This window comes from Myotis myotis, unplaced genomic scaffold (genome assembly GCF_014108235.1).
Source record: "Myotis myotis isolate mMyoMyo1 unplaced genomic scaffold, mMyoMyo1.p scaffold_m19_p_12, whole genome shotgun sequence".
NCBI lineage: Eukaryota > Metazoa > Chordata > Mammalia > Chiroptera > Vespertilionidae > Myotis > Myotis myotis.
The window spans coordinates 55,261,338-55,287,726 of NW_023416316.1; the positions used below are offsets into that span (position 1 = coordinate 55,261,338).

General features: G+C 41.1%; 1 long non-coding RNA gene across 1 annotated transcript in view; it reads left to right on the forward strand.

Moving 5' to 3' along the window:
- Window positions 1-26,389, forward strand: part of LOC118667550 — a 49,788-nt gene that overhangs the window by 3,533 nt on the left and 19,866 nt on the right. The gene's annotated exons all lie outside the window — the stretch shown is intronic.

Here is a 26,389-nt window from a genome sequence, read left to right on the forward strand (position 1 = left end):
CTTGGTAGTTGGGTTTTGATTTGTTTCCAAGTAAGAGGAAAGGGGGAAAGGAGTAATTTTGATGTGGGGAAAAGCCAGGAGGGAGGAAGAATAGGCAAAAGAGACATCCTGGAAGGGCTCATGGGGTTGGGTGCTCAATTTCTGTGGCTTTGACTGTCCTCTCCTAGGCAGGATGGCTGACATCCCCCAAAACACTGCTTCTCGTCCAGCCAAATCCAAGGTCACTGCAGGCCTTCCCAGGGTGAACTCTAAGAGAGCCCTTTGTAAAGAGGGGCTGGTGTGTTTGCCTGTGGGGGACATCTGGCTTCTCTCAGCACAACACTTGTCCTCCACTATCTTTGGTTTGAGAAATACCAATCTTTTAAACCCCCAGGAGAACAGTAGAGAAGAGGAAGTGAGAAAGTATTTACATGTTATCTACTTTCCTTTTTTCCCCTGTATGTCTGTGCCATGGTTTTAGGAGTGGTTTGAAAGTATGTCTGAGAAGCTTCTGATACTATAAAAATGGGTCAGATACTTCTGAGACTTTGGCACTTACCTCTCCTAAATTCTTTCTTCTCTCTCTCCCACATAGAAAGGTTTAGAGAGACAGGCCAATTTCATTCACCTCCTAAGCTGGCTTGAAGAGCTAGAAAGTGAAAGGTTCCTGCAGCAACAGGAAAATCTTATATTTCAGAATTCCTAAATATTTCCTCCGTCGATCATCTATTACCTACAACCTTGGGGGCGGGGGGAGTTTCTTTTCTGACAGATAGTTTATTGATTTCAAGAAGGAATGCCTGTGCTTCAGGTGACTGGATTTTTCAAAACTCAGTTGTATAATTGCAAAAAATGAAGCAATGTTTACCCCCATTGAAGCCTTTCACTGACCTCCAGAGAGGAGCTTGACATCTCAAGTATCTCCTAATATTGATTTTCTGTTAACCTTCTCCTTGCTAAAGAAACTCTGTGACAGGTTGCAAATCCTAGGCAATTTAGGGAAAAGTTTCTTGGAGCTTAACAAAGCTGTCATTTTCAGCATACCGGATGACTTTTTTTTTTTTTTTTTTTTTTTTTTTTTTTTTTTAGCTCTTGCCTGTGATTTGAGGGGAGGCTCAACAATTCCACACACCCTGGCTTCATTGCCAATATCAATATTTTAAAACTAAATACAAAAGAGACAGATGACCTCCTGACCCCAGGAAATAGGCCTGCAAAACTGCAAGTATCCACTACCCCATGCCCAGGGACCTTTCCTTCTTCCAAATGAACCACAAAAAAAGCATGTGTAGCTTGGAAAACACAGTTTTATATCCACAAGCCGGAACACCAAAAATCCTCTCAAAAAACACATATATAAACAACCAACAAGTACTGACATTGCCTGTACTTGAAGGGAATTGCAAAATCGTGCCCAGCTCTTTCAGCCTTTAAACTACTACTGTCAAATTAGGATAGCAATTTTTCCCTACTAGAAAATTCACAACCAGTTACCTCCCCACCCCAACCCCACCCCACCACCAGGGCTTTCTTTGCCTTTCACTGAAATGAATAAATAACCATGGACTTCTTTTCCCTCCTTCGGAGGCTGTTTGGTGTCCCCTGAGAACAAAACTAAATGAGAAAAAATGACGCTGTTAATAATGTCACTGCTGAAATGCCTGTACTCAATTGTTTAAAAAAGAAAAAAGTGTCCCGCTAAGTGTGCCTACATTCCAGGCACACTTACAAGCTAAGGCGGAATCTGAGCACCGACTGGGCCCTATTCCTCCATTAAGGTTAGACACTTTCCACTCCTCCACAGAGAGGAGGCCAGTTCATCAGCAGAGATTCCCAACTGCTGAAGACATCTGCTCCCAGGATTACAAAGTCAGCAGTTAGTTGCCCTGTAACTTTTGCATGATTTATTTTAAACTTTGAAAACCGTGGTAATAATTGCCTTCATTCACAATACTTCAGAAGTTACATACACTCTCACACACAACCTCTGCTCTGCTGATACTGAGTCGTAGTTATTGTCCTTTTTCAAAATAGCTGAACGGTAAAGTAAAGCTTTCTGTCACTTTATTTCTAAGTGTAAATTGACTTTTGCTACCCAGATACATATGCCTTTGTGACATGGAGACAGATCAGTTTTAAAGAGATGTTCAGAATGTTCTAACCAAGATGGCCAAGGAGTCATATTCTGTATTAGGTATAGAAAGTCCATGGCAAATCAACTCGAACTTTCCGCATCCCTTTCTCTAATTCTTCCCTTCAAAACTGCCATTCTCTTTGAAAATCAAAACAACGGATAACAACATAATTGTGCATTTTAACTTTCAAATTAAAATTTAGCAAACACTTGCATAAATTACAGAGAAAAGACCAAAAAAAATGAGCCCATACACATTTTTCACAGTGAACTGTATCCCTGAAATGTGTCTGAAATATTTTAACCCAACAAGTTAATAAATATCAAAGCAATAAAATTGTCAAATTGTGTGATGTCACAGACTCCAAAAGCAAAGTTACAGATGTTTGTGACATCACATTCACTCATAATTATGCTGCTGCTCAGTCTGACTATATTAAAATGAAATGGATGCCTATGTCTGCTAAAGAATAAAAAGAAATTTATTTTGGACATCAAACAATGAAACTGTCACCATTTATTGTATGAAACACTCAGCTAATCAATTTCCTATTAAAACAGCTTTCAACAATACTTAGCTTTTTTCAAATTCATCGGAGCCAGTAAAAACCTTTTTCCAGTGCACAAGAATGCAGTCCCAACCACGAAGGATAATTACCCTTCTAAATACTTTTATTGCCCAAGCACTTTTTCCTGTGCTCCCCATCAGTTAAGCAGGAATCTGCAGTATATTGTATCAGTGAGTTGGAGTGCTTGACCTTTGCCCACATATGATTTAATAGGGACTTTTCAGCGCCTGAGCTTTCTCCATCTCTCATACCATTAAATGAAAACATCAAACCTCAAATGTAAAACTGGAAACCACAACGTTTTGTGTTTCACAACTCTTTGCAGTTTTTCCTTAGGCTGCTTAAAGGTCAGCTTCTGCCTCTCACAGTGCTCTCCCCCATGCAGCAAATGTACTCCAAAGTCACACTTATTCTGATTTTGATTAAATCTCGAACTCTCCAGTCAGATACACACATGCACCCTGCTTATTTACACGTGCATTCTTTTCTAACCACATAAGCATGCATGTATGACTTTCTGGATTTATTCTACTTTAGGGCTGATTTAAATGTCTGTTCAAGGATGGGTTCAAAAGTTAACTTTTTCCTGCCTGTTGGAAAGTTAAAATTACAAAGTAGGGTGCTACAAGATCTGTTCAAAGCAAGTTAGAGTTAATCTTGTGTATTTTGGCGCCCTTTCCCTGCCAGCTACTGTACTTAGTGGGGAGGAGGAGGGAACTTGGAGATCTAGTCTGTCCTGTCTCAAGTTCAATGGCAGTTCTTCTAACCCAGGAGAAGATGGCCATGTTCACAGCCCTCATAATAATTCCAATCACGCCACTTCGGCATCTTGTGTCAAAGTCGAAACTGGCTTCCCCACCCCCTTCAACCTAAAAGCTGCCAAGTCCTCACACACTCTGCATTCAACCACAACTTAATGGATGGGATATTGTGCATTAAAATGTGTCCAGACGTACTGGTGAAGAGAGGACAAGGGACACACACACACACACACACACACACACACACTCACACTCACACACAGACTTAGCAGGGGAAAAAAACCTACAGCAAAAACAGCAGGGCAGGAGGGGAAAAAAGTTTTACTAGGAGCGGGAAGAAATCCATCATAATCTTTTGTTTTTCTAAGGGGTGGGGGGGGGGAGGAGGAAGAGGGCTAACAATTCAATCCTGCTTTGCAATGAATATTGATTTTAAAAAACTCCACCGCACCAATCAGAGCGAGATAGTACTTCCCTCACTTAAAACTGCACTTTTAAATGAGAATATATACAACAAAACTGTGCATATTCATCTTAAAATGGAGAAAAGGCGGATGCAAAAGGAGAGAATGGACTACAAGGTACAAATGAAGTCTCATCTGTACAGTAACTTTTTCCAAAATTGGGGGAGGGGAAAGTAGGAAGTTGAAACAGGAAAAATGCTACATTTCAGTTTGGACTCATAACGTTATCCATTGATTCCCTCCATAAAAGTATTATACCTATACTAAAATTGCCAAAGCTAAAAAAAATTTACATATTTGCATGAGGTTTGGAAATCCAGTACTATGTAGCTCAGCCTGGAAAGCAGAATAACATTTAGGTAAAACAATTTACAGAACATAAGCAGGGAAAAATATCCGTGTCCGAGGTGGAAGAGGAAGCCAGGGACGGACAAGACAAGTAAATAAAACCCATCATTCCAAAGCCACATACCATCGCACTGTATTGCATTAAACAAGAGATCTTGAATCTGTGACAGAGCCCTGGGCCGCTGGCTTCATGTGTCTCAGGTACAGTTTTGTGGATTTTCTCAAGGATTGTTTTGGTGTCGCTTTTTGTGTTTGGTTAAAAAAAAAAAAAAAGCAATCCAGGAGTAGTCTTTTATTATTACTTTTTTAAAAATTACTGTTTCTGTAATGCCACCATTCTTGACCCCAGAAGAAAAGGCGGTAAAAGTCAACTCTTAAACGCAGGCAGTCCCTCCGTCTGGATATCCAGTTTTCTTTCCTCTCGCTTGCTGCAGACTGTTTCTCCTGGTGGACTTGAAACCCGTCCAGAGTGTGTGTGTGCGTGTGAGTGTGTGCATGTGCATGTGTGTGTGTGCGCGCGCGCGCGTCGCGGGGTTTCATTGTTGTGTGGGGAAGCCTGTGCTAAGGGGCGGGGGCCGCCTCTCCACCCGCGCTCCGGGCGCCGGGCAGTGGCCACCGGCGCGCCCGCGGGGCTGCGCGCTCGCCCTTCCCCGCCTTCGGATTGGCCGGGTGCGCGCGGGACAGCCCCGGAACCGCCGCCGCGCGCGCCCCGGTCCGCGCTCAGCCCGCCGCCGCCTCCCCCGCGTCTCTGTCTCTCCCGCTCGCCGCCCGGCCGGCCCCGCCCCGCCCCGCTCCGGCCCGGGCGCGGGAAGCGCGGCTCTTCGCTTCCGCCTGGCGGCGGGAAGGAAAGCGAAAGGAGGAGCCGGGGGCGGGCGCGGCGCTGCATATTCATCAGGGCGCCCGCGGCGGCGGAGGCGGGAGCGGCCCGCGTGGGTGTGGCGGCCGGCGCGGCGCCCCCGCGAGTGGCGGGGCTGGGCTTTGTGCCGCCGGGTGGGGCCGGAGCGCGCGCGGGCGGGTGCGGGCCCCCTTTGTGCTCCGGGGCGTGGGGTGAGGGGAGCGGCGCCCCCCGGCCGCGCACGACTCTGGGCGAAAGAATAGCGTGACTTCAGAACTGCTGTGACTGCCCTGCTTCCCGCCACGTTGCTCGGTCAACTTTGCAAGGCCGCGATCGTTCCCGCGTGGAAGGACTTCTACAGTGTCCCACTGCCTGGCCTGGCCATGAAGGCAAAACTGCCGGGGAGAGAGCACCTTTCATTTCCATTTATGTGCACTAATGGGAACGTCAGTAATTTAAGGGAAGGGGGGAGAAATAACCAGCACCAAAGAGACATACAACATTCGGGTCCCCAGAAGTAAACACTCTAGGTGAGATTTGATAGTGAGTTAATGCTCATAAATAAAGCAGGTTTGATTAGTATTTTTAAAAGTTTTATACATGTACTTTTCTGTTCAGTTTTCAAATGATTTATTTTTATGTTAAGCATCTGTAGTGCGGTAAAATAATGCCTGTTATCACTACGTTGTGATACAATTCTGATTTTAAATTGAAATATTAAAAGTAAAAATATAACAGGAGCCTTAAATTTACTTAGTACTAACCCATATGGGTTTGGAAAATATTTTATTACAGAGAGCCCGACTGTTATATAATTGCACAACAGACAACAATAGCTTCAAATATCCGCTAAAAACCCTGTTCAATTATGTGATTACCAGTGGGAGTGGAATAACTCCCAATGAATTGTTCTTATCACTCTACTCAATGTGAGCATGTCAGTATTTTAATCCCCATCGTGTTTACCTTAAAGTCCAAAAGAATTTAAACAACATCGTTCAGGGTCTTAGTTCCTACAATGCATATTTTAAACAAAAAAAGACATTTGTGGCCTTATAACAAAAAAAAATAAAAATGGTTTTTCTTCTCCAGCACACATATAATACACATCATAGAGATGTTTTGCTGTATGTGAATAATATATTTTCTATAATAATAAGTACAAAACTAAAAATTGGATTGATCCAATTTGACTTTAGAAAATGCCAAATTTAAAACTAGGTTATTAAAGTGAAGGTCTAGCAGATCCCAATTTCCCCTCTAAAAAAACAAAAGCAAAAACCTAAAAGTATATATCTACACTTGTAAGTATAGCTTTGGGAATGGAGATGAAAGATGGGGATACACACACACACATATATATATGTATACATATATGTTTGCAGGTATCGCCACACTCAGCTATAACTTCCAAAGGAAAATTAAATTTTAACGTTTACCTTGTTCCAAGTTAGTTATTTTTAACCACTCAGCTAATGTAACTATAATTCAGTCTACCCAGGCAATCAATTCAAATGGGTAACAAACAGGTCTGTTTCCATTATAGGGTTTCCTACTAGTACTTTCGTGGTTAAATAATCACATTTTAGCACTAAGGAAACAAAAATAAAATTGTAAAATTTAAAAATATTATTTAGGTTGGGGAAGACAGTGTTTAAACGGACAGTATTATCCAATTCTAAAACTTCTTTAAGTATGCCTCAGAAAGTCTTCTCTCTTGTAATTATCTGAAGTCCGTAGCAGAGTTAACAATTCTTCCCAACATCTAGTTCATGCAAAGGAGAAATGGCATTACAGAGAGAATCCAGTGTTGTTTAGGAAAGATTCCAAACACAAAATGGGAAAAGCAATAGGAAAGGGGAAGGGAAAGGATTTTCTGTGCTTCTAGTGATGACCTGGATGAATCTAGATTTGGTGTCGCCTGTCAGAGGATTTCTTCCTAAGCATATTATTTGGTAACAGAATGTACCATTGCATGTCATGCTCAGCCTTCCATAGATTTTTTTATTTGCATGTCATTTGCTTCTTTTGACATGTGAAGCTTACAAGAATATTTATTCCTATACAACCTCTCTTCTGTCTGTCAAAAATGTACATATATCATAATTAAATGATACCCAAGGTTTATGAAATAAGGAGGCTAATTTTCAATCATGTCTTATAGAAACTGGTCTTACTAATTAGTGGTCACCCCAAAGGGTTACTGCTCCTAAATCTTTTAATTGGCTAATGACCATGGTCTTCTAATCTACATCACTTGAATTACTGGTTTTCATATTTTTTTCCTGAAAATAAAAATGTAGAAATTAGGAAGTGTTTTAAAATAGATGCTTTTTCAAAATTAAAATTATCTTAGTTAAAAGCCTTTCCTAGAATGTATTAAGGTCCAATATTTTTGTATAAGAATCTTTTTAGAAATTATAACTAATCCTTCAATCATTTAAAATAAGGACTGTTCAACATACTTAAGCATTTGGGCCCTCTGACACACCAAATAAAGTGATTCTAGTAGAAAAGCTAATTTACTTATCTATTTATTTATTTGCTTTCAGTTGCAGGCACAATTCATTCCTTAGAACTTACTAGAAGATCCTCAAGTACATTGACAGTTTAGATATTTCTGGTTCTTCTTAAAGCCAATTAACTGGTAATGCAGTTTCTGTATGTTTTCCTCAAATTAAGAATTTTTAAAAATGTACTAGCAACATCTGCATGTGTTTATCTTTGAGAATAATCACTATATAATTATTTCTAAAAGGCATGCATTGTAACAACGCTTTATGTCATAATTGAAGTAATTCCTCTACCCCATCTAAACCAGTAATTTTCAGTCATTACCCCAAAGGTGTTTATTTTATCTTATTTCTCTATTTCTCAAAAATACAGGAAGTATGTTTTATTTATATTATTTTTTATTATCAGAGTACACACTAATTTATTAGATTATTATATTTAGTCCACTGTGCCAGCTTTGGTGCAAAGTCAATGTATATAATAAAGTCTTGACAGTAAATAAAACGTACACTGTCTTTTAAAACAACTGGAAAACTATTTTTTAGAATTTAAAAAATACGTAATGTATGAACCTGTGTAAACATTCCTATTTCATATCGCCTCAGGGAAATAGTTTTAATTGCGTCTTAATAATTTAAACATATTTAGAGAGGCTTACATTAGAACATTTATCAAAGGCCAACTTTTGGCATTCTGTTGAAGTTCAAGATGTGAGAGCTGTCCCCGTACAGCTTTTATTGAGGAGAGGAGAGCACACACTGTCTATTGTGCAAGAGGAAAACCCAAGTATAAGAATAGCCTCTGGTAACCATTTTCGTTTCTCATTGGTTCTAGTAGTCTTGAGCTATAATCCTGTTATGCCTCTTCTTTAGATATTGATAGTAAAAACAAACACAGTGTCTTTCCCACAAAACACTTGCTTATCATACAGAATTTTATCTGTAGAAAAGACTTCAAGAGATTACCGGATAGGCCCTTGCAAGAGAATCGAAACTCCACACTACCCAGAACAGGCATTTTCTAGCCATTGAGAGTATGGGTACAAAAATAAATATACACACACAGTGTTCCTTCTTTCACTAGCTGCATGCTGCACCTGTGCACACATATATCTGATGACATCTGCTAATATAATAAATCTCAAGTGGTTTGTGGTGTCATCAAAAACCTGAGATGGTGGTATGGCTCACAGCCTCGCCAACCCCAGGCTTTGGTCTTGTTAAATTTCACAGGCTAAATAGAGACAGACGCAGACTCATTCTGTTCATGAACCAGAGGTTTTCAAGAGCAGGTTAAAGTGGTTTACCAAAAACAAAAAGTCTCTAGTGATGACTCAATGTGTGAAAAATCTTAGTCTCTGATGAATGGTGATAAATCAAAGATATCTCTCAGCTTTGAAAAAATCATTTTTATCTTGATATGACTTCTCAATTTGAAAACTTGACCTTTCTTAGCCTAGTTATGTTTTTAAGACTCACTTTAAAAAAAATCTAGGAGCAATTCAATCTTCATACCTTGCTTACTCGTACTTTCATATAACTTTAGAATGTCAGCTATCAAAATGCCCATAAAAATAAAACAATAGAGTTAAATGAATTTCAGCTATAATGATTGAGTTGAGCAAAGAGAAAGCAAATGTATTCTCAAAAAAATTTTAGGCTATTTTATGCCATATGTAAGGTTTCTAAAACAACAGAAACACTAAGGTATTTTTTAAACCATTTTCAAAAAACAGAAGCATCTGGCAATCCTGAAATCAGTGAGGCAACCGGATGCAAAAAAGCGCTAGACAGTCTACTGATCCTTCAGTAAAATCCTGGCAAAGGATCATCCTGCCTTTTGCTCAGTGGGCCATTTTCAACAAGAAAGTGAATGGCAAGCCCACTGCATCCACATCCTGTGGTCTCCTTAGCATCAAAGATTCTCTGGCCCAGCCAGTGTGGCTCCATTGGCTGAGCGTAGTCCCGTGCACCCAGAAGTAGCAGTTGGATTTCTAGTCAGGGCACATGCCTACCCAACAGAGAGCGGCGTGCAGGAGGCAGCTGATCAATGTTTCTCTCTCGTGGATGTTTCTATCTCCCTCTCCCTTCCTCTCTCTGAAATCAATAAAAACATATTAAAAAAAAAAAAGATTCTACTGGGCCAATCTAGAACATGATGACGCCATTTCAAGTTGCCTACTACTAAAGAAGATCAATAAAGAAGTTGTCTTTATTCCATAACTAAGAAAGCCTTCATACAGCTCAGGGAGTAGAGAAAGAAAGCGATCCTTGTACAATCATCATCGCATGCTTAGCATGAGCCCTGTAGGTGCTACAATGCGAGGGTGGATAGATACATTTTTTGAGGATTTCTGTGTTTTTGACACAAAGGCTTTCAATTCCTTTATGATCATATTCTCCTCTACGTATTTTTAGACAAGCATAAGCTTCCCATGGGGTGTCTCGAAAACCTTCGAGTAAACACACTAAATAACAACCTCTGGTTTTCTGCCCACTTTATGGGCAGCTGATGTGAGTTTGTAGAACAAAAACAGTATTGATAGAAACCAAAGAAAAATGTAAGTAGGGACAATAAGTAAGGTGCCCTCCCCACCCTACTCCACCCTCTCAAAACAAAATAAAACCCTATAATATATTCAGAAGCCAAACTAACAAAGTGGGGAAACTTTTTATATTCTTCATGACATGGGAAGTATTTTTATAAACAACAGGGAAAACAGGGAGGAGCAGTGCTAGGTGGGAAATTTTAGGCACCTAGGGTTTACCCAGCCTGCAACTAGTACAGCCTTCTCTCAGTAACCTATTGTTTAAGAATGGTTGACAAACAAATATAGAAGTCAGGTTAGAAATATAAGTTTCTTCAAGAACATACCTAATATCACTATCTCATTTTCTCTTCATATCTGGCGCCATCCTGAGCAGCCCTCCATTATTTCTTTTACCATTACATTAAAAAAAAATTTTTATACAAAAGTAGAGACACTTTAAATGAACAGTTAACAAAAGACAAATGTCCACCTACAGTCCCATTACCTAAAATTTGCATATATACCAATCCAATTTGCATCTATGCACATATACTATTTGCATAGTTATATTTATTAAATACATTTTTATTGATTTCAGAGAGGAAGGGAGAAGGGGAGAGATAGAAACATCAATGATGAGAGAGAATCGTTGATTTGGTTGCCTCTGGCATGCACCCCACAGGGGACTGGGCCCACAACCCAGGCATGTGTCCTGACTGGGAATCGAGTCGTGACCAACTAATTCATAGGTCAACACTCCACCACGGAGCCATGCTGGCCTGACTGCATAGTTATATTTTGAGGTGACCACATCTCTGTTTTACCCTCTCCTATTTTTCATGTTGGATTAACTGTCAACATTTAAAATTTAGGATATTTTACTAAAAACCAAGAAATCCTGCTTCTGTGGAAAAGTGGAGGGTGAGACACTTTTGAGCAAGTGCTGTGTACAGGAGCAACCAGTCGGAGCAGAGTGGCTGCTGCCCCCTTGGTCTCCACAGTTCCCATCGCTCTCCGTTGCACTAGACCAGTGATGGCGAACCTTTTGAGCTCGGAGTGTCAGCATTTTGAAAAACCCTAACTTAACTCTGGTGCCGTGTCACATAGAGAAATTTTTTGATATTTTTGCAACCATAGTAAAACAAAGACTTATATTTTTGATATTTATTTTATATATTTAAATGCCATTTAACAAAGAAAAGTCAACCAAAAAAATGAGTTCGCGTGTCATAGGTTCGCCATCACTGCACTAGGCTTAGTCTCATTTAGGCCACTGCCTTGCTTCCTATACCCATGAGTTTACAACCCTTGATGTATTCCAAATGCTCTTCTAATAGATGAAAAATAAAAACCAGTTCAAAGAGGTAAAGTGACTTGATTAAGGCTAGAGAGCTAGTTAGTAGCAGTGCCAGCATCCTATAAGAGGCCCCCTGATTGGAAACAAGTGCTCTTTATATTAATGATGATTTCAGACCCTGTGGGAAGCTGGGTTCTGGGGGCCAGCGTGACAGCCTCAGCAGAACTACCATGACCACAAGTTCCTTTACGGACTGAAATGTCCCAGGTTCGCCATCCACCATCTTTTATTCTCCAGGTCAAGACTAACAGTGGATGTCCATAAGCCAGACACCTGAATCCCCATAAATCCTGGCCCTGTTCACAGCGACTCTTCCTCTTTCTCTCACTGAAAACAGAATACCAGAATGCGAGTGTGGGAAGATGATCACTTTATGAAGATAACATCAAATCCGCTCTAGTAGATAAAGGAGCTACCTAAATAAAAAGTTAAATGCTTTATAATATTCTCATCAGACATATCTTCTAGAGGTGTGGTGACATGCCAAATACCCTAGCAGACAACCACTATCCTAGAAAATGTAAAACTCCCATATCTGTACAGAGACTATATTTCCTGAACGTTAAATCAGGACGCATAGTGCAACTAAGAACTTCTGTTTTTAATGAATTTAAGATTTTGGAAAGTTTTATAAAAGTTAAAAAAATAAATCATTGTTAGCTATTATTAAACAAATGGGCTTTATAAAAAAGAATAAAAATATCTACTGTCTAAGAAAGCCTGACCTCTACATCCATGTGGGCAATTCTTAGGATTTGCTCAGAAAGTGGGACTTGCTGACAGTGACGGCCACGTAGTCCGTGCCATTAAGCGTCCTATACAGTTTGCACGTGCTTGTAGCTTTGCTCTTCAGACAAACACCCGCCCTCTGGGTCCTAGTCCCAAGTGGAGGAGGACCTGAGAACACACATACAACATCACAGAGTCGACACAGTAAATAATTGAGAAGCTCATACATTATGTAGGGGTTGAGTCTACAGTTACTCTCCTGGCATGCATGGAAGGGGTCCATGTCCATCAGGCTCTGGGCTCATTCACAGAAGGTCTGAATGGCCCTTATTCTGGCCAAAGCACCATCTTAGCTGAGCAGCGTGGGCACCCTATTCCACATTTAGGAGGCCAGACCCTCTGTGCTGGATAGGCTCCTTCCTGAGCATTTTTACAAAATTGATCTTTTCTGTGGAAAGTATTAGAGAAGAGCATTTCAGATGACCACCCACCAGCTGGATCTTCTTTACTCTGACCCTTGCTTGCACCTCAGTTAAGCAAGGCCTCCCTGGGGCAGTAGGTTCTCCAACCTTAGACTAGGATGAGTGTCATAACAAGAGATAATAATTACCAGGTACTGAGGTCTAACTATGGCTCTGCTATGTGCTCAGTATATCACGTATATCATCTCAGTCCTTTCAAAGATGAGGAGCCTGAGGCTCAGAGAGATTAGGTTACCAGCAGAAGGTCACAGAGCTCCTCATCGAGACCTTATTTGCTAATTCCAAAGCCCATGGCCGAAGCAGACCTGTACCTGCAGCAAAGAGTTAGTAATGCTGTCACCACCTAGATGAGTGTGCCCCTTCACAGGAGTTGCCTGGGAGGTTTTTCAAATATTCCTTAAAGCATTTTTATCACTCTTCTTTTGAAATTTCCTTTAGAACCCCAGGCACATTCTTTTAAACATTATCAATGGGATAGATCTTTCTCCTTTGAATGTGGATTTGAGTTTTGGATATGACCATGATTCATTCAATACCCCGTGGTGATTAAAGAACTTATCAAGCTGGGTAAACCAGTTTGGGTCAAAAGCAAGGTATGACAGAATATAACCGGATTGTTTTCATTCTCTAGTATGTTCTAAGGTAATAGAATAGAGACTTTAACATTTTTTATTTATTGGTTTTAGAGAGAAAGAGGAAGGGGGGGAGAGACAGAGAGAGAGAGAGAGAGAGAGAGAGAGAGAGAGAGAGAGAGAGAGAGATCTGTTGTTTCACTTTTGCATTCAGTGGTTGATTCTTGTATGTGCCCTGACCCGGGCTCAAACCTTCAACCTGGGTGTATTGGGATGACGCTCTAACCAGCCAAGCTGCTGGGCCAGAGCCTGGAATAGAGACTGTAGACTTGGACTCAGAGGCACCAGGATTTGGGGTTCAATTCCTGACTTAGCCACCAAAATGCTATGTGACTCAGCATGGCACGGGAATAATTCTGAGCCATGGTTTCCTTACCTTCAAAAAGAGCGTAAGGAAAAAACTGCCTGCATCGGTGTTGTTGTTTGGGGGTCAGAAATATCATACATCAAAACATGTAGGAATGTGTCTGAAACGTAGACCTTTCTCAATAAATAAATATTTCTCCTGAATCTGACTGTCGGATTATTTGTCTCTGCCCTTGTCCTTCAAATGTGGTGAGAGATGACAAACAGGAGTTAATGTTGTCTGTGACAATGACCAGAAGCCGGGGCCTCTCTGAGTGCCACTGGGCCTAGCATGTAGCATTTATTTCCCATTCTAGTTTAAAAACCCAGAGGATTATTCCTCGTTCCCTGATGCTAAGCAAGATGGATTTAAAGGAGACTGCAGTACAGTTTGAAATGTTAGGAAGGTAGTTTAGATCCCAAGTTTATTTCCTACCTCTCTAGAAAGGTAGGAAATACAAGAGCATCTTAAGCAAGTGTCTCTTCCCAAACATTTAAGGAACACCTGCCCTGTGGCAGGTCCTGGCTCAAGGTAAGACAAGAGACACTGCTCCTGTTCTCAGTAATAGTTCCAAAGGGCTGGCTGATGACAGGCATGGAATGATGCTACGCAAATAATAAGAATTGAAAACACCTCAGAACCCATAGACACAAAGAGTGTCATTCATCTACTGAATAAGATAGAACTCTTCAGGCAACTAATGAGCGCTTGTTATGTCCAGGAAATATACAGTGTGAACAAAACAATATTCTAGCACAGAGGCCAGAGACCTGGAATGGGGAGGGAGGAGCAGAGAATATAGGGAGAGCTAACAGAGAAATGCAGAGTTTGGCTATTGTTGTCCTGAGTTCATATGCCCACTAGGCTTCTCTGTGAGGTCATAAGGGTGATCTGAGAATTCTGGAAACCTTGCAGCAAGATGTTTATCAAAAGAAGGAAAAGAAGAGTATGCAAAAAGTTTTGCAACATACAGTGAATCAGGGATATCTATCAGGGACAAGGGACAGAGACAGCCTCCAAGGGTAGTTTTAGGGCTTTGGCAACTGATCTAAAACCACTCTGCTCTCTCCTTTGCAGCAACCTGCAAGCCTGAATGCAGTAAGTGATATTTTCCCTTTCAAGCTGATTTATGTTCCTTTTCATGTTATAACACTTATTATATATCTTAACTCATTTATCTTCTTTACCATCCTATAATACAGGGACAATATTGTTTCCATTTTACAGATGGGAAAACTAGGGTTCAGAGAGGGTAAATAACTTCCTCAAGGTCAATAACTCCCATGTATCAGAGGCAGGATTTGAACCTACGCAGTGTGGTTCTAGAGACCCTTGGCTGCTAGTCACCAATTTTATGCAAACATATTCTTCTCCCCTATCTGTCCCAAACCTAGAGTGACTTTGCCCAAACTTGAAATCTCTGCTCCTTTCTGTAGGGCTCATTCTAAGCCCCAAAACTCCCTAACAAGGTGCCATAATTGTGGGCAACCTTGTCACCACTATAGAGTGACACTAAAGGCCAGTCAGGACTTAGTCACTGAGCAGAAAAGACTTGGCTTATATCTTTGGGTCCCTAGAGAATGAAACCTAAGTGACTTCCCCCATCTCTCTTCCTGTGCTTTAAAAAAAATAAATTGTTGTCCATTCATGCAATGGAATACAGTGGGGCCTTGACTTACAAGTGTCCCAACTAACGAGTTTTTCTAGCTACGAGCCGTCTCTCGGCCGATTTTTTGCTTTGAGTTGCGAGCTAAAATTCCGGTTACGAGCCAGCTTCAGATACCCCACCGCTAGTTGGCACAGTGAACGTCACAGTGAACGCCACATCAGCCCAGCATCACGTGTCTTACTCGTTCACTTTTTGATTTGACATACGAGTAATTTGAGTTATGAGCTCCGTCACGGAACAAATTAAACTCGCAAGTCAAGGCTCCACTGTATTACATAGCAGTAAAAAGAATAAACTTCTCTATATCATGCATGTAGAAAAGTGCACATCATTAGAATGTAGCTACATGAACTATCTATGTCACTACCATCATATTAAAAAATGGAAAATTACTGGCAATCCAGAAACCACATGCTACTCTCCGCCAATTACTACACCCATAATCCTCCCCAAAGATAACCACTATCCTGATTTTTAACCATAGAAACGTATAGTGTCTGTTTTTGAACTTTATATAAAGGAAAGCATGACATTTGTTCTTTTATGTCTGAACTGTTTTGTCCAACATTCCATTGAGTTCCTGCTGTTGCAGATAAAGTTTCATGGTGTGTTGTTTCGTTGTTGTTTCTTTCCACTTTGCAGTATGGAATTCTATTGTACACGTACGAAAAATCTATTGTATACCTGACAACCACTGGGTTGTTTCCAGTTTGAAGCCAATATAAATAATGGAGACATGAGCATTTTTCTACATTTTTTGGTTGTACATATGTATGCATTCTCTTGGGCATAAGCTAGGAGTAGAATTTCTGGATTATGAAGTAGGCTATAATAAATGTTAGTAGATAATGCCAAATAGAATTCCAAACCGAGTATACTGATTTATATTCCCGCCAGCAGTGTATGAGACTTCTGGTTGATTCACATCTTCAATAGCACTTTATATACTTGGTCTTTTTCTTTTTAATAACTGCAGTATAGTAATATCTCAATTGTGGTTTTCACTTGCATTTTCCATATGACTAATTACGTTTCATCTATATCCTGGCAATTTGGATATCCTCTTTCATGAAATGTCTGTTCATATAGTTTGCCCATTTGTTTAGTTGGGCTCTCCTGGGTTTGTTTGTTTGTCTTATTGATTTGTAGGAGTTCTTTATACATTGTGAACATGAGATCTTTCTTAGTTCTATCCCTTGCAGATTTCTCTTCCCGCTTTGTGGCTTGCAATGTCACTCACTTAATGTTGCAGTATTTTTTGTGCGTTTTTTTTTTTTTAAAAACACACACTTATTAAGGAATAAATGCCATACAATAAACTGAACATATTTAAAGTGTGCAATTTGATAAGTTTTAACGTATGTGTACACTTGTGAAACTGTCACCACAGTCAAGACAGGAAGTATTTTAATCACCTCCAAAAGGTTTTCTGTGCCACTGGGGTAACCCTCTCCCCTGCTTCCCCGCCCTCCCCACTTCCAATCCCCTCTGCTTCCCCTCCCTCATTCCTCCTCCCTTATAACTACTGCTTTGCTTTCTGTCATTGTGATTTGGTTTGCATAGTCTATCTAGAATGTCATGTAAATGGAATCGCACAGCATGTACTCTTTTTTTTGTTTGGGTTCTTGCATTCATATTTTTGTGACTATCAATAGTTCATTTGCTTTTATTACTGCGTAGTATTCCATTGTATAGTAACTTATCCATCACTTGTTGATAGGCAATTAATTGGTTCTAGTTTGAGGCTATTATGAGTAAAGATTTATGAATATTTGTGTGCAAGCCTTTGTACAGACATAAGCTTTCAGTTCTCTCCACTAAATACCTAGGAATGTTGAATCTCAGAGGGAAGGGGGGGGAGGGGGGTGGGCAGGAAGAGATCACACAAAGAACTTGTATGCAAATACGCACCACCCATGGACACAGACAATAGGATGGTGAAGGCCTCGGGTAGAGAGTGGAGGTGGGCTAGAAAAAGTCAATGGGGGGAAATAGAGGGAACATATGTAATATAATAAAGATTTCTTTAAAAATAAAATAAATAAATACATAGGAATGGAATTTCTGGGCATATGTTAGGTATCTTTTGAAAAGTTAGGTATCTCCTTTTAAGGAACTGTCAATTGTTATCCAAAGTGACTGTACCATTTTACAATTCTATCAGCAATATATGAGAGTTCCAGTTCCTCCACATCCTCATAACTCAGTATAACCAAGTCTTTTCTTTTTACCTATTCTTAAGGTAGCTGGTGCATTCCATTATCATTTTAACATTTTTTTTTTTTTTGCCTAATGACTCATGGTGTCAGCATTCTTTTATGTGTGTATTTGCCATTCTTATATCTTCTTTAGTAAAGTTAAAGTGTCTATTTAAATCTTTTGCCAATAGAGCTTTTTTGTATATTGTAGCTAACACTCCTTTATCAAATATTTGATTTGCAATATTTTCTCCCAGACTGTCGCATTTCTTTTCATTCTCTTAACCATGTCTTTTGTAGAGTAGAATTTTTAAATGTTGATGAAGTCAAAGTTATGGATCATGCTTTTGGTTGAATATTTAATTTTGCCTTGCCCAGCTGGTGTGGCTCAGTGGTTGAGTGCCGACCTATGAACTAGGAGGTCATGGTTCAATTCTCAGTTGGGCACATGTTGGGGTTGCAGGCTCAATCCCCAGTAGGGAGTGTGCAGAAGACAGCTGATTAATGATTTTCTTATCAATGATGTTTCTATCTCTCTCTCCCTTTCCCTTCCTCTCTGAAATCAATAAAAATATATTAAAAATAAAAGAAATTTTGCCTAATCCAACATCACAAAGATTTTTCTCCTATTTCATTTGGAGTTTTTATAGTTATATGGCTTACATGAGGTTTCTGATCTATTTTGATGTAAATTTTGTGTATAATGTAAAGTATAGATTGGAATTTACTTTTTTCATATGGATATTCAATTGTTGCAGTACCATTTGTAGAAAAGACTGTCTTTTCTCTACTGAATTGCCTTTATAATGTTGTCCATATATGTATGGGTCTATTTCTGCATTCTCTACTCAATTTCATTGATCATTTTGCCTATATTGATGCCAATAGCATACTGTTTTAGTGATTATAGCATTTTAATAACACTTGAAATCAAGTAGTGTTAGTTCTCAAACTTTGTTCTTTTTAATGTTGTCTTGATGAACTCCTCTGTTGTATTGTTGTTTTGATGAAATCTTCTGGTGTTTTGTTTGCTTTTTAACAAGTTTTCTCTAAGAAACCTTGAATCTGATCAGGTAGACACTCTTCCAACTTGGGGCTGGAAATAACACCTGTGGATTTTAATTCCTTCATTTCTTTGGGCCGAAAAGTCATTTTAACTCAGATCTTTTATAAATTGCATGAACACCGAAGGGAGTAGGGGTGTGGTGGTATTAAGCCAAACAGCCATCAGTTATTATGGTCATTGACAGCCAACTGAGAACCTGACTTTTTTGGAAAGACTGGCCTTTTTGGGGTTGGGAAGCCCAGATGGAAATTGGAAGGGAAGGGGGCCTTTAAGTTATAGTAATTCTTGCAAGTTATTAGCTATTGTGCTGGCTGTTTTGCATCTTATTTTATCCAGGATCATTGTAATTTCCATTCTAGGAATATGGTCTAGAGCAGGGCCTGCAAACCTTTTCTGTAAAGGTCCAGAAAATTTGAGGCAGGGCCAACTTCATGGCCACGGACCTGTGCATTAGCACAGCACGAAGTGTTTAGAAAGGTTCTGCACTTGGTTTCATAATGCTCTGCTGTCCCCATGCTGAAACTCTTGGTTGTTGTTTTTATAAAAAATAAGAGGCTCTAAAATTTAATTTTAAACTGGATATTTTGTAGCCAATCCATATTTAAGGCTTTGTGGCCAGATAGTCCCTGACACACCAGCTTGGCGCTGCCCATATTACACAAAAGCAGTCATAGGGGATATGTGAGCAATGAGCCTAGCTGGGCCTCAATAAAACTTCATGTGTGGACACTGAAATTTGAATGTAATAGTATTTTTACATGTCATGAAAGAGACTTCCTTTTTTGTTTTTTATTGCCTCATTTAAAACGTAAAAGCCATTTTTAGCTCCCAAGTCATAGAGACACAAGCAGTGGGCTCTATTTGGCCTATGGGTAGTACATTTCTGGCCCTACTCTAGAGGAATTCTTGTGCATGTGCAACAGGTGACAGGTACAGGAAGTTCACATCACAACTGTTCCTAGATGCTCCAAGCTAGACACAACCAAAAGTCCCCATAAAGGTAGAAAGGATAAAAACATTGTCATTTATTTAGATATAACATATGGTTGAAAGAAAGTAGCAAGTCATAAAAGAATAAATACAGTATGTTTTCATGTATAAAATTTTAAAAAATAGGCCTACATAAGTGCTAAAACTAAAATTTTAAAAATGGCCCAGCCATCATGGCTCAGTGGTTGAGTGTTGACCTATGAACAGGAGGTCAAGGTTCAATTCCAGGTCAGGCACATGCCCAGGTTGCTGACTCAATCCCCAGTCAAAGGTGTGCAGGAGGCAGCCAATCAATGATTCTCTCTTATCATTGATGTTTCTATCTTTCTCTCCCTCTCCCTTTCTCTCTAAAATCAATACGAATATATTTAAGATAGACTAGACTAAAATAGAATAGAATAGAATAGAATAGAATAGAATAGAATAGAATAGAATAGAATAGAATAGAACAGAACAGAACAGAACAAGGAAATGATCTTATGAAAAATCAGAATGATGGTTACCACTTGGGAGAAGGAAGTGATGGGGAGGGGACTGCTGAGGTCCTGGCAGTGCTGTATTTCTTGACCTGGGTCTTGCCTACCTTCGTGTTTGCTTTGTGTCTATTTCTTGAACTATACCTTTCATGTATCTACTCTGAAATGTATGTCCATCATTTAAAAATGTTAGTTACTCTTTTTCTCCGCATCCTCACCAACACTTGTCATTTGTTGATTTGTTGATGATAGCCATTCTGCGGATAAAAAGGAACCCTTGTGCACTGCTGGTGGGAATGCAGACTGGTGCAGCCACTGTGGAGAACAGTATGGAGTTTCCTCAAAAAACTAAAAATTGCCGAAACCGGTTTGGCTCAGTGGATAGAGTGTCGGCCTGCGGACTGAAGGGTCCCAGGTTCGATTCTGGTCAAGGGCATGTACCTGGGTTGTGGGCACATCCCCGGTGGGAGATGTGCAGGAGGCACCTGATCGATGTTTCTCTCTTATCGATGTTTCTAGCTCTCTATCTCCCTCCCTTCCTCTCTGTAAAAAATCAATAAAATATATTTAAAAACAAAACAATAAAACTAAAAATGGAACTCCCATTTGACCCAGTATCCCACTTCTAGGAATATATCCCAAGAAACTAGAAACACCAATCAGAAAGGACATATGCACCCCTATGTTCATAGCAGCACAATTCACCATAGCTAAGATTTGGAATCAGCCTAAGTACCCATCAGCAGATGAGTGGATTAAAAAACTGTGGTACATCTACACAATGGAATACTACGTGGTGGTAAAAAAAAAACAGAAGGAATTCTTACCATTTGCAACAGCATGAATGGAACTGGAGAGCATTATGCTAAGTGAAATAAGCCAGTCAGAGGAAGATAAATAGCACATGATCTCACTCATTTATGGAATATAATGAACAACATAAACTGATGAACAAAAACAGATCCAGAGACAGAGAAGCATCGATCAGACTGGCAAACCTCAGAGGGAAGGTAGGGGAGGGTGGGGGTAAGGGGAGAGGTCAACCAAAGGACTTGTATGCATGCATATAAGCCTAACCAATGGACACAGACAACAGGGGGGTGAGGACATGAGTAGGGGGGGTTGGGGGTGGTAATGGGGGGATGAGGACACATATGTAATGCCTTAATCAATAAAGAAATTTTTTTTTTAAATGTTACTAATTCTAACCCTGAGTTGGAATTTGGAACCTCATTTCAGAGTGAGGTCAGGGGACAGGGAACTGCCTGCCCCGGCCAGGCCACATGTTTCCCACTTCCCGAAGCTCCTTTCACACAATTGTGAAGACCTTTGGCGTCCATCTAGCCCTGGGCCTGACGTTTGCCAAGAAGCGTCTTGGCTTTTATAGCCTTCAAATGTTTTTCCTTTCAGTTTACTTTTGTCTCAGACACTAATACTCTCTGCCAAATTCCCTCAAGGTCAAATCCATGTTATTATGGGTTCCATTGTTGAGAAGCCTTTCTTATTTGCAAATTCCATTTTTCCTAATTTCAAAATATAATTATAAATAATGCAATCACCTTGAGTTGGGCGGTGGATATGTGTACTGCTACTTTCCCTTTAGCCCTCTGCTCCTCGGTGTTTATTCTCTGCTTAGTATTTCTACCTCCTGGTTCACTATGAGTGGCTGTATGTTGTCATTAACTGGGCAGGATTAAATGGAAAGGGAAAAAAACAAACAAACATGTGTTCATGGACATGATTTTAGGACTTGAGTGTAGGAGGAAACCAACTTCACTCAACCTATCAGCTGTGTGTTCATAGCCAATGTCCCAAACTCTCTGAGTCTTCTTTTCTTTCATTAATAAAAGAAAAGATACCTATGAGAGTCCTTGGGAGAATTAGGTATGTAGAAGGTTAAACAGGAAAACCATGCCACTGCATGACTTATCGTACACAAGCCATACATTTTAGTTTTCTTCCTCCCTCCCTTCTTCCCCCCACCCCCTTACTGTCTTATTTTCTTCCTTTATTAGCGTATTCACGATTTTTTTCTGTCTACCCTCACCCACCATGTTAATCCAGCAATTGCATAATGAGAGAAAAGGGTGGTAAGCAGGTTGGGAACAGGAAAAAGTTAAAGGCAGAAAGAAGATTCTGCTCATGGGCCCGGGGGAAGAGCACCACGCCACAGGAGCCCATTCCCCTTTATCCGTATTTTCCCTTGAACACACGGGCCTGTTTCACACCTAGAAATCCAAGAACCATATCAAGGCTGCTGTCAGAATCCTTAGAGAGCCTGAGAGAATTGCATCATGATTATGGGGATAAAAATTGCTTCTGTGTAAATCACTGAGAACCCTGTGTGCCATACTCCAGCCCTCAGTAAGTGCTGCATATTGCGAGTGTTGTTGTTAATGAGGATTATTATTCTTGCTCAGGACAACATTCCAGTACCTGCAACAGAAGTTGTAAGGCCAGGAGCTGCCTCGGTTGCCAAACCCAAGTTACAAAGGATAGCTATGGAGGCTGTTGTTTAGCTTTCTCAGTCGCCCCCGTCCTTTCCCCGAATGCTTCACTCTGCCTTTTCCAGAACAAACAACATTATAATCACTTCTTGTTCACGTCTCTGGCATCCCCATGGCTCTTGCTGCTCTCACTGGTAGTAGCAACACCTCTGAATTTACTACCATCTGCAAATATCATTAGCCATTGTGTATCCCCTCTCCCACACCGCTAATGAAGATGTTAATTAAGACCAGAACTAACACTGACCCCAGCAGCAATCCACCAGACATTTATCCAACTGGATAAACTTCTGTTAGTCATTACCCACTGCTCATAGACATCACCACCACTCCATTCTCTTCTTCTGCTAATTTGTGAGAGACTGAGGGAATTAGGGGAGCCCAGTATTTAAAAGTTAATGCTCTGATACTTGGGGTTTGGGAAAGGGATTTGGTGGAACATCAGAAGGGCGGTTGTCCCATAGTATGTATAAGTGAAATGAGCCAGCCTCCAAAAGAATTTGGTAATTGCCCGGAGAAGCTTATTGGCTTCGGAGAATTTAGCAGTACATGATAAGGTGGGAGTGCACCAACACAAATTACAGTTTTCTTTTTTAAAAAAAATACGTTTTTATTGATTTTAGAGAGGAAGGGAGAGAGAGAGATGGAAACTTCCATTATGAGAGAGAAATCATCGATTGGCTGCCTCCTGCTTGATCCAGGATCAAGCCCACATCCAGGGCATATGCCCTGACCAGGAATCAAGCTGTGACCTCCTGGTTCATAGGTCGATGCTCAACCACGGAGCCACCGCGGCGGGCAAATTATAGTTTGCTTTTCAGCCACTTCTTTTTATAGATGAGCAGACTGAGGTCCAAAAAGGTAAAGAGACTTGTCCAAGGTCACTACCCCAGTTCGTGGTGGGACCTGGACTGGTACTTAGGGCTCTCACTTGCAGAAGCAAGGCTGAGCATGCCGCACAGAGGTCCTGTCCAGACACCTGCACATTAGCATTGGCCACTGAATCCTAACCACACGGAGGAGCTCAGTACCCAACAAGTTCGTCTCTTGGTCTCCAGTAAACCATCTCCTGTAGTAGCAGCTCTTTACATACTTATTAAAGGAATGAGCATTATTCACCACAATGTGCTGTTCTCTCAACCTATAAATTAGTGGTTCTCAGCCCTGGCTAAACATTAGAATCACCCAAGGGAGCTTTTAAAAAATACCAATGCCCACACCACACCCCCGGAGATTTGAATTTAATTGGATTGAGGAGAGTCTGAGGCCCTGGTAATTTTTAAAGCTCCCCAGGTGATTCTAACGTGTAGCCAGGGTGGAGAGCCACCTCAGTGGACAGGGTTTTTCCAAAGACGTCTACACTGGGAGGTTTCTCGTTCTATAGAATGGTGTCAGTACGAACCGCTGTAACCTAGCAATTAGACACAAACCTTCCTCTTAAACAGGAGACTGACTGCTCTTCAAACGTTTTCCTCGTGAAGAGAGCAGATGGCTATGCCAACTCCCAATGATGTAGTGTGGAATCTGTTAATCCGGTGGTACTACTTACACCTGGCAATTTTTCCAGACTTGAACTGTGTAGGCAACAGTGCCAACTTAAAGCTCTCAGGTGTTCCCGAAGTTTGGTATAAAAGTGGGCCCACTGGAGCCACGTCAGGCAAAGCACAGAGAACTTAACCCTGTTCTAGGGGCTGGCTTATTGAGGCATTAATACCCACTGTACTCCCTGCAGTAATAAATGCCTTCCTGCCACGACTGTGGCAACGAAGCCTCGATAGATGAAAAATGTAGGTCAAAGACAAAATAAGGAAACAGAATCTCAGGCTTCTTCCTGGACAAGTGCCCTCGAAGAATAAAAGACAAGGCTTTGGAAGGCTCCCGAGGCTGCTAGGCTTCTGACATGACACTGTGGTCTTTTCATTTTAGGGAAGTGTCCCTAAATGACTAAGAGCCCAGCACCACTCATGCCTGTCAGAATTGGGGGCTTCAGGAGGCTCATGCTTGATTGTGCAGGATGTTCACTGCCCAAGGACACCTGGTGCATGGACACTGGAGTCTGCAGTGGGAAAAGGTGCTCCCAGGAAGGACAGATGGCTCTATTTGTCGTTCCCAGAAAGGTGCCACATGGAAATTGGGGTGTTGGAAGGGGGAGAAAAACACAACAGGTTTCCACACCCTCGTCAAAAGTAGCAGAGGGCTCGTGATGAAAACAGGGAAGACGAGAGAAGAGCAAGGAGATGACCAGCAGTGTCGAAGAGGGGGCCACAGAGACCGCCCCCCCCCCCACCCCAGAATGTACTCCAATGTTAGCGGCTCCCCACGGTTGATAAGGCTGGGGTAAAACAGGAAAGTGGACAGGAAGCCCAGGAAACGTGGAAATGCAATATCTGCAGAACAGACAATGAGACCTATGGAAAAAGGAAGTCTAAGGTGGGAACATTTTTTCACGTGCTCATTCTCCCACCAGCTGACACTGGGGCCCCAGCCGTGGCTTGCAGGCTTGCATGCTGCTGCTACAACCTGATTCTGGGCAAGAGAAAGCGAGAGGAGGAGTCCTAGCCATGGTCATGGTGGAGGGTCCGGACAGGCACTTCTCCCAGTGAATGCTTCCAGATGTACTGAAGTGCCGTCCCAAAACACGGCTCCAGAAATATAGCTCAGCTAGAGAGGGACTCCTCTGGAGGGAAAAAATATCAGTCATTTTGACAAGGTCAAAATACCAAGAAAACAGCATTCCCAACTGGGAAGTTACGGGTCAGGACCACAGTTCGTTAGAACATATTCTTTTCTGTTTCTCCTTTCTTCGGCTTTTTGGCCATGGCGTGATTTTTAATATGTCCCCCCAAACAGAGGCTGTCTGGACACCCGCTCTCAAATAAAAACATGTAAATAATTGGGGTTTGGATAAGGCTTCTCTCCCTGTAACTGCTGAAAAGAAAAAAAATCTAGGGGAGGGAGTGAAATAATGGAGCCAAATAATCCCATCCAAGAACAAATCCTCCCAGGTGTATTTGGGGCTAGACTTAGCGGGCTATGGAGGGCAAGCATGTCAAACTCAAAGGCTAACACGGACCAAATAAACGAGGCCTGCGGCCCGTGGGCCGAGAGTTTGACAGGCTTGATGTAGGGTATGGTCTGTAAAGCTCCAATATGGGGTCTCAGAGAGCAGTACAATTTCACTTAGGATCTGAAAATTGGGGAGATTTGACGGATTTTCCCTTTGCTGGCACGTTGGAAAGCTCGGGAGGAGGCCAGTGGACTGAGAAGGAAGGTAGAAAAGAAGAAAGGGAGAGAGGGCGGGGAAGAGGGGGAACAAGCATTCGTGAGCAGAGGCTGCTTGCCAGACCTTGCTCTTGGCTTTTTCATATGTGCAATGCCACTTAATCTTCAGAACCCCACCGTGAGCTAGGTCTAGTGGCCAGGATTATAATCAAATCAGGTTTCTCTGACTTCAAAACTCCTCTCTTTTCCTCTTAGCAAGTTGTTTCCACCAACGAAATACACATGCATGCACCTGTGTGTGTGTGTGTGTGTGTGTGTGTGTGTGTATATATATATATATATATATATGCATGTGCATATGTATGTTTTATTACACAAGTGTTTCTTAATACTGCCCTCATCACCAAGCAACCGAAACAATAAGGATAAATTTCCTATTTCTGTTTTTTCTACTCGTCTCAGGCTAAATGGTTTCCCTTTCTGCAAAGTTGTCTCTAATGTTGTTTTCATCTGCCTTTGCCTGAATGGTATTGAAGAAAGGAGGAAATGGGAAGGCAGGAGTTTGAGAGAGATCATTTGTC